The sequence below is a fragment of the Lygodium microphyllum genome, chromosome 13, assembly GCF_053477565.2.
Source record: "Lygodium microphyllum isolate KBCC chromosome 13, Lygodium_microphyllum_v1.1.10, whole genome shotgun sequence".
Taxonomy (NCBI): Eukaryota; Viridiplantae; Streptophyta; class Polypodiopsida; order Schizaeales; family Lygodiaceae; genus Lygodium; species Lygodium microphyllum.
In genome coordinates, this window is record NC_141147.1 from 38,918,783 (window position 1) to 38,926,644 (window position 7,862).

Genomic DNA, 7,862 nt, shown 5'->3' on the forward strand with positions numbered 1-7,862 from the left:
TAAATCTATTTTTGGAGTCGAAGAAGTTCTTGTGGTAGGGCATATGTGTGGTCCATATGGCCGAAAGCCTTCTCCATCCAAGATTGATGCTATCAACAAAATGTAGGAAATATGCACAAATGTTTCGGAGATAAGAAGATTTCTTGGTGCATGTGTCTTGTACCTTATTTGGATCCCACATTTTGCTCATGTTGCTGAAAATCTTTATCAACTGCTAAGAAAAGGCCAAAAGTTTATATGGGAAAAAGAACATACTCAAGCTATAATTCGGAAACTAAAGAAATTGTTGATTTCAGCCCCCACCTTAAAGAGGGCTAATTACTCTAATGGACAGCCTATTATACTCATAGTGGACACAAGTCCTATTGGAATAGGATGGGCAGTCGGTCAAGACGACCTTGAAGGCAACAGATATGCAATTCACTTTGGAGCAAAGGTTCTTAATGAATGACAAAGAAGGTATGCTCAAATTAAAAGAAGGTAGTAACTGCATTGAAATGTGACCGGGAGTACTTCATGGGCACACATGTAATAGTTGAAACAGATTGCCTTCCACTCTTGGGCATGATTACCAACTGTTCCACTCCCGACATAGCTATCCTAAGATGGATAGCCTATATTAAATCCTTAAAACCTGATTTGAAACATATTGCAGGAAGAGATAATCCAGTTATTGTTGACATGCTTTCGCGTGCCAGATATAAGGATGAAGAAGAAATGATGGATGAAGAAGAATCAGAGTCTATATTGCTAAAAATGATGCTGTAAATGCAGGTTCAAATCTGAAAACAGCAATTACAGATGTACCTAATGATGGTTCAGCTGTCAAAAATGCAGGTACAACATTAATTACAGCAAGTACAATAGGTTTAGCTGCTAAAATGAATTTTACATCAGCAAGGAAGGAAGAAACAACCAAAGAAGGACAGTGGGCAGCTGATAGACAACATGCTCAATGTTTTGTTATGGTTTGTTCACACTTTCAAGAAGAATATTATGCAAATGATTGGCTAAAAATTGGACAATTTCTGAGCACTATGACAAAGAAGGAAGATTGGACTAATGAAGAGTTCAAGAGAATCAAGAGAAAAGCTTATGGCTTTTTTCTTAAAGATGGCTACCTTTGGAGGCATGCGAAAAAGAAAGGAAGGGCGCCTGTTCATGTCCTAGGGGACAATAAGACTCAAAGACAGGTCATGCAAGAATTTCATGAAAGCCTATTGGCTGGTCATAGAGGCATATGGGGCACTTTTGCCAAAATAAAAGAGAAATTTTGGTGGCAAAACATGTATAAAGATATTGAGCATTTTGTTGAATCTTGTCATGATTGTCAAATGTACTCTATGTTAAGCATAGGGACGGGCCTTTCCTTTATTCATTCACTATAGATGGGTTATTGATTTAGTAACCATGCCTACAGGGATTTGAACATGAGATATCTAGTACTTGCTAGAGAAGATCTCACAAATCAAGTGGAAGGAAAAGCCTTAACAACAAAGTCTACTCAAGCTGTTTGTAGATTTTTACTTGAAGAAGTATTTTGCAGGTATGGCTGTGTTGCCAAAGTAACTGATGATAGAGGAGAATTGGATGCTGATGAGGCTCGCCATTTCTTTGCTCAATTGGGAATCAAGCTATCTCTTACATCAGCCTACAACCCTGAAGGCAATGGTAAGAGCGAAAGAGGTCATCAACCAATTCTTAAAGCTTTAGCAAAATCTTGCAAAGGAAAGACGAGGGAATGGCCTAGAATGCTACCATTTGCATTATGGGCTGATAGAACTACCCATAGTGCAGTAATAGGTTATATATGAAGGCATGAATAGAGAAGAGTTGCTGACTTTGCGCATAAGGCAACTTGAAAGAAGGCTTGAAGATGTCAAGACAGCCATTGAAAGGCTGAAAACAGCAAGATTAAAGAATAAGAAGAGGTTTGACAAGCATCATCGACTCCGTCCAAGAGCTATTCAAGAGAATGATTGGGTACTTGTCTATGATAGCAGCCTAGACAATCAATATAGTGCTCATAGAAAGTTAGACAAGTGATAGTTTGGACCATATGTAGTAAAAGTAGTACATGATAATGCTACTTACTCTTTGGCTGAAATGGATGGAACCATGGTAAAAGTACCAATAGCCGGAAAACGTATCAAGCTCTTCAAACGAAGAGAATCTTCAACTTATGAGCTTGATGACTTGGATATGATCCATCTACTTGAAGACAAGCAGGAAGAAAAAGACTTAGAGGATGAAGATGAAGATATATAAGAAGAAGACCCTCCTTAAACCTATAATCTTGTGAAATGGCACATGCCGGAGGATGTGCAGGTTAGGAGGGGATGAATATCAAAGAGTTTATTGTTCATAATATAAATCATGGGATTTTTATGAACACAGAAGAACTTTACTAGGATTTATATGAGGAATTCGCACACATAATTCAGTCATTATTACCCAACAACTAACTTAGTTACATAAGTTTTTTTGTATTTAGCATACAATTTTCAGTTGTACCATGTATATTGATAAAAAAATAACTCTATGGGAACCTAAAACTTGCTCAACTGGAAGTAATTGACAGTCTGCAGGATAAATCAAATTGATTCAAGTGGAAAATATGGTTAGAACTCAATAAAAATGCCAAAAGTCCACTAGGTTCATGGGGGACCTGAAGTAATGAACTAAAGTGACTTGTAAGTGACCTAAGTAGCTCAAAAAGTGAAGTGGAGCTGAGCAGGATGCAGCCCGCATTTTTTGGCACAAAATGCGGGCCTGCATACCTGCAACATCTGGAGAAGACTAGAGCTACGGTGCATGCTTTGGAGCATGCAAACTGAAGACAAACTGGAGCTGAAGATGAATATACAAACAAGAAAGGTGAGAGCTCCTCTTACTCATCCATTTGGTCTAACGAAAATGCATGGTATGACAGTCTATAAAAGGGAAAAATCTGAGAGAAAAGTATTCAGCCTGCTCTTATGTACGTCTTCTCTCATTTTATTTACCTTATTCATGGTCCAATGAGGCCTGACTTATACCCAAATACTTGAATGACTTTGGGACAAACAAAGGGGGAGGATTTTGAAGGTGTATGGGCTGTTATGGGCTGAAAAAACCAGTCATAAACAGGGCAGCCCACTATTCTTGTACATTTTGATGAGCAAACAAGTGATTCATGTGATTGAAATTGAAGAAATTGACCTCTTAACATCAGGGCTTTACCCTATGCTCCATCAATGTATTTCATGTACTATTGTTCCATGACTTGAATGTACTTGAGTCTACCATCAAAATACTTGTTTCTTGGAGTTGTAATCCGTCTATGTACATGAGATAAAAGCCATTTGAGCTTGCATTTGGATTAAAAATCTGAGAATATCCTTTATGTAATGGCTTATTTTTCCAAATGCATTTGATGTCATCAAGATAGAGACATTTATTCCATTCATGTATGCTAAATACACAGAAAAAACTTGATATCTTCTTCTTCAACTAAGTCATTTCTAAAACCCGAATCTTGTCAAACTCCATTCTTTTTCCCTTCTCCAAACCTTGAATCCCACACTCTTCTTCTGCTCTAAGCCCCGGTGGTAAACCTTCAACCCCTAACACGGCGACAACGTTCTAAGAATGAGCAATGTCATGCCATCCTTCAAGCAGAGGCTCTTAATGACTCTCCAAGAAGGGTCATGATAGACCTAAGTGTGAGATTTAGCATTATTAATTAATCACTGCTCAAAGTATGGGAATATCCATCGATAGAGAGCTTGGGGGGGTTGACTCTTTGTAAAGGAGACACGTCACCTGTGAGCGAAGAATCCAGGAAAACTCACAAAGCCAACTACACTAATCATGGTATCCATTCAGTGCCAAGCCATAAGGATGTGAAACCTAGACAGCATGCTTAGTGCAAGCATAAGGAAAGCCTTGTGTCTTTGTGAACCAAGTGAGTTTGGGACAACGACACAAAGTAAAAAGATAAAACTACAAACCACAAGTCAAACGTATGACTGCACTAATCATGGTGTCCATTCAATGCCAAGCCACAAGGACATGGGACCCAAACACCTTGCTTAGTGCAGACATAAGGAAAGCCATGTATCTTTGTGTGCCAAGAGAGCCTGGGATACTGATAGAAAGTAGAAAGTACAAGCTATAAACCACTTAACTCAAACACATGGCTATAGTAATCATAGTGTCCCTTCAATGCCAAGCCACGAGGAAATGAGACCTAAACACCATGCTTAGTGCAAGCATAAGAAAAGCCTTGTATCTTTGTATGCCAGTTGGGACATTAACTCAAATAAAAAAGTACAGGCTACAAACTACTTAAGTTAGACATATGACTACACTAATCCTCAAGCCAAAATGACATGGAATCCAAGCACCATGCTTACTGTAGGCATAATGAAAGCCTTGTATCTTTTGTGCCAAGAGATCCTAGAATACTGACACAAAGCAAAAAGCCTAAGCTATAAACTACTTAAGTCAAATGCATGAGTACACTAATTATGGTGTTCCTTCAATGCCAAGCCACAAGGACATGAGACCCAAACACCATGCATAGTATAAGCATAAGAAAAGTCTTATATCTTTGTGTGCCAAGAGAGCATAAGACACCGACACAAAGCAGAAAGTACAAGCTACAAGCCAGTTAAGCTAGATGCATGACTACACTAATACATGGTTTCTCTTCATTGCCAAGCTAGAAGGATGTGGAACCCAAACACCATGCTTAGTATAGACATAAGAAAATTCTTGTATCTTTGTGTGCCAAGCAAGCCTAGGATACTGACACAAAGCGAAAAGCATAAACTATAAACCACTTAAGTCATGCATTAGTACAGTAATTATGGTATCCCTTCAGTGCCAAAACCATGAGGACGTGGAACCTAGACACCATGGTTAGTACATGCATAACAAAAGCCTTGTATCTTTGTGTGCCAAACAACCCTAGGACACCGATACAAAAAAAAACACAAAAAAAACACAAGCTATAAACCACTTAAGTAATGACTACACTAATTATGATATCCCTTCACTGCCAGGCCACGGGAACATGGGACCTAGATACCATCCTTGGTGCAAGCATATAACAAGCCTTGTATCTTTGTATGCAAGTTGAGCTTCGAACACTCACCCAAAGTGGAAAGTACAAGCTACAAATTATTGATGACCAATCTAAAACCATACAAAGACAAGACATTACAAGGGGAGCACTCCCTATCTTGTTTAAGTTGTGCCCTATCAAATTATCTAGAAATGAATGGTTGAGGATGTCTTGGATATACACCATAACTAGGATGGCTTCATATGCTTGAAAATTTTCTATATTTAAAGATACGCTACAAAGTAATAGGAGCTAGTAGGTTTGGCTCTCTTGAAAACTCATACATACTTTATGTTTATCATAATTAGGAATAATTAGGATATGCAATGATAATACAAATCAATTGAAAACATTAGATATAAAAGTAGGTAATATCATCCCAAGTATTAGCACAATTTTTAATTTTAATTTTAAATACTTAACATTAAACATTAAACACCAAACACCCAAATAATATCTCCCTTTCCTCCCCTCGAGAGAGTAAATTAAACAATTGAACCATTAAATTAAACATTAAACATCAAACGCTAAATAATTAGATAAGCCTTTAATCAATATAAATAGGAAGAGAATAGAGAGGAGAGACAAATTAAAACAAATAAACCTCTCTCTCTCTCTCTCTCTCTCTCTCTCTCTCTCTCTCTCTCTCTCTCTCTCTCTCTCTCTCTCTCTCTCTCTCTCTCTCTCTCTCTCTCTCTCTCTCTCTCTCTCTCTCTCTCTCTCTCTCTCTCTCTCTCTCTCTCTCTCTCTCTCTCTCTCTCTCTCTCTCTCTCTCTCTCAGAACACAAATCAATCAAGCTTATGTGTGTCTCTAGTAGACCATCTCAAAACAAGCTACGGGGCCTATACATCCTATCCAACATCATGATCATGGGCCATTGGGACATTAGCTATAGGTTGTCTAGCCGGTTGCATAGTAACGTGAGGCTCCTCCTAAAAGCTCACCCTGCGTACCTCAACTACCTACTCATGCTGCTTATACATATTCTCCTCATGGAAAACAACATCATGGCTGCGGATAACCTTTTGAACAACCTGCAGATCCCATAGGTGATAGCCTATCTCACCTACATCCCCATAACCAAGAATTATGCATTTCACTGACTTAGGATCCAACTTATTATATTTGTCCTTGGGTACATGGTAAAAATCATCACATCCAAAGACTCTAAGATGCACATATAAAGGAGTTTGCCAATCCATACCTCCTACGCAACCTAATAACCAATAACAATGCATGGGGATTTGTTTATCAAATGCATAGCAGTAGTAACTATCTCAAGCCAAAAATAATACGTTAGGCTTGCATGACTAAGCATACTTTGGACTCTTTCTTGAATGGTCAAGTTTATATGCTCTACACCCCCATAACCAAGAATGATGCATTTCACTGACTTAGGATCCAACTTATTATATTTGTAGTTGGGTACATGGTAAAAATACTCACATCCAAAGACTCTAAGATGCATGTATAAGGGAGTTTGCCAAACCATACCTCCTATGCAACCTAATAACCAATATCAATGCATGGGGATTTGTTTATCAAATACATAGCAGTAGTAACTGTCTCAAGCCAAAAATACTACGGTAGGCTTGCATGACTAAGCATACTTTGGACTCTTTCTTGAATGGTCATTTTTATATGCTCTACAACACCATTCTAGAGTGGAATGTAGGACTACATCCTTACATTCCCAATGCCAATTCATTTCCTCGTCTCATAGAACCTGCCATGCTGCGATAGGATTGAAACCAATCCCTATGTGGGTTTACATGAATAGAAGTCATTAACACAAGCAACCAACATTGAGAATATATAGATAAACCATCAATCAAGTGAGAAGCATCAAGAGAGGAAGTTGCTAAGATGTACTCATCGTTTGACTCAGGCAACACTATATTTATCTCTTCAATCTTTACACTAAACTTACTAGGGACAATACTGAGATCATCATACTTTTCCTCCACTTTGTCATTGATGTTGTCTTTGTGCTTGTCATCATGCATCTTATGGCACTATAGTCCAATATGACCCTTCTTACCATAGTAATGACATGTTAGAGAGAGGCCTTATGACCACATGACTTACTACAAGACTACCCGCAAAACTAAGACCTCTATGGATCTCTACTATGGTGGTCTATTGGTGCAAATAGATCTATATATGTAGACCTATCTATGAATTTGTAGAAATGGTATCTATTGGTGCAAATATTTTTTAAAGGTATATGTCTATCTAGACATTTATCCATGCATCTAAAAAGACATGCACCAATAGACATGCAAACAAACATGCACTAACATCATAGCCAATAGAAAACACCACGGATCTCCCATTCACTCAAATAAAAGAAGCAAACAAACCATAAATGGGAAATTTCCATCATAAAAAAATAAACAATTATTCTATCCCAAAGTATCAATTATCATTAATGTGGAGGTACATGATGTAAAAATCAAGAGTGAAAAGAACTCACAAGACAAGCATTGTACTAAATAGAATTGAATTACATCATCTTGCTTTTCACAAAACATTATACTCAAGATGCATAGAAGTAGTAAATTCTGTAATACCTTATGATGTCTAAAGGGGGAACCCTAAACCTTGCCTAGGCCACAACCAAAGACACTGTCGCCAAAGGGCAAACCCTACGCTCAAGACAATGTGACTACAAACAAAGCTCAATAATAACTACATAAAAGGGGGGGGGGGGGGGGGGGGGGGGGGGTAGCAAATGTCTTATTCAATCAA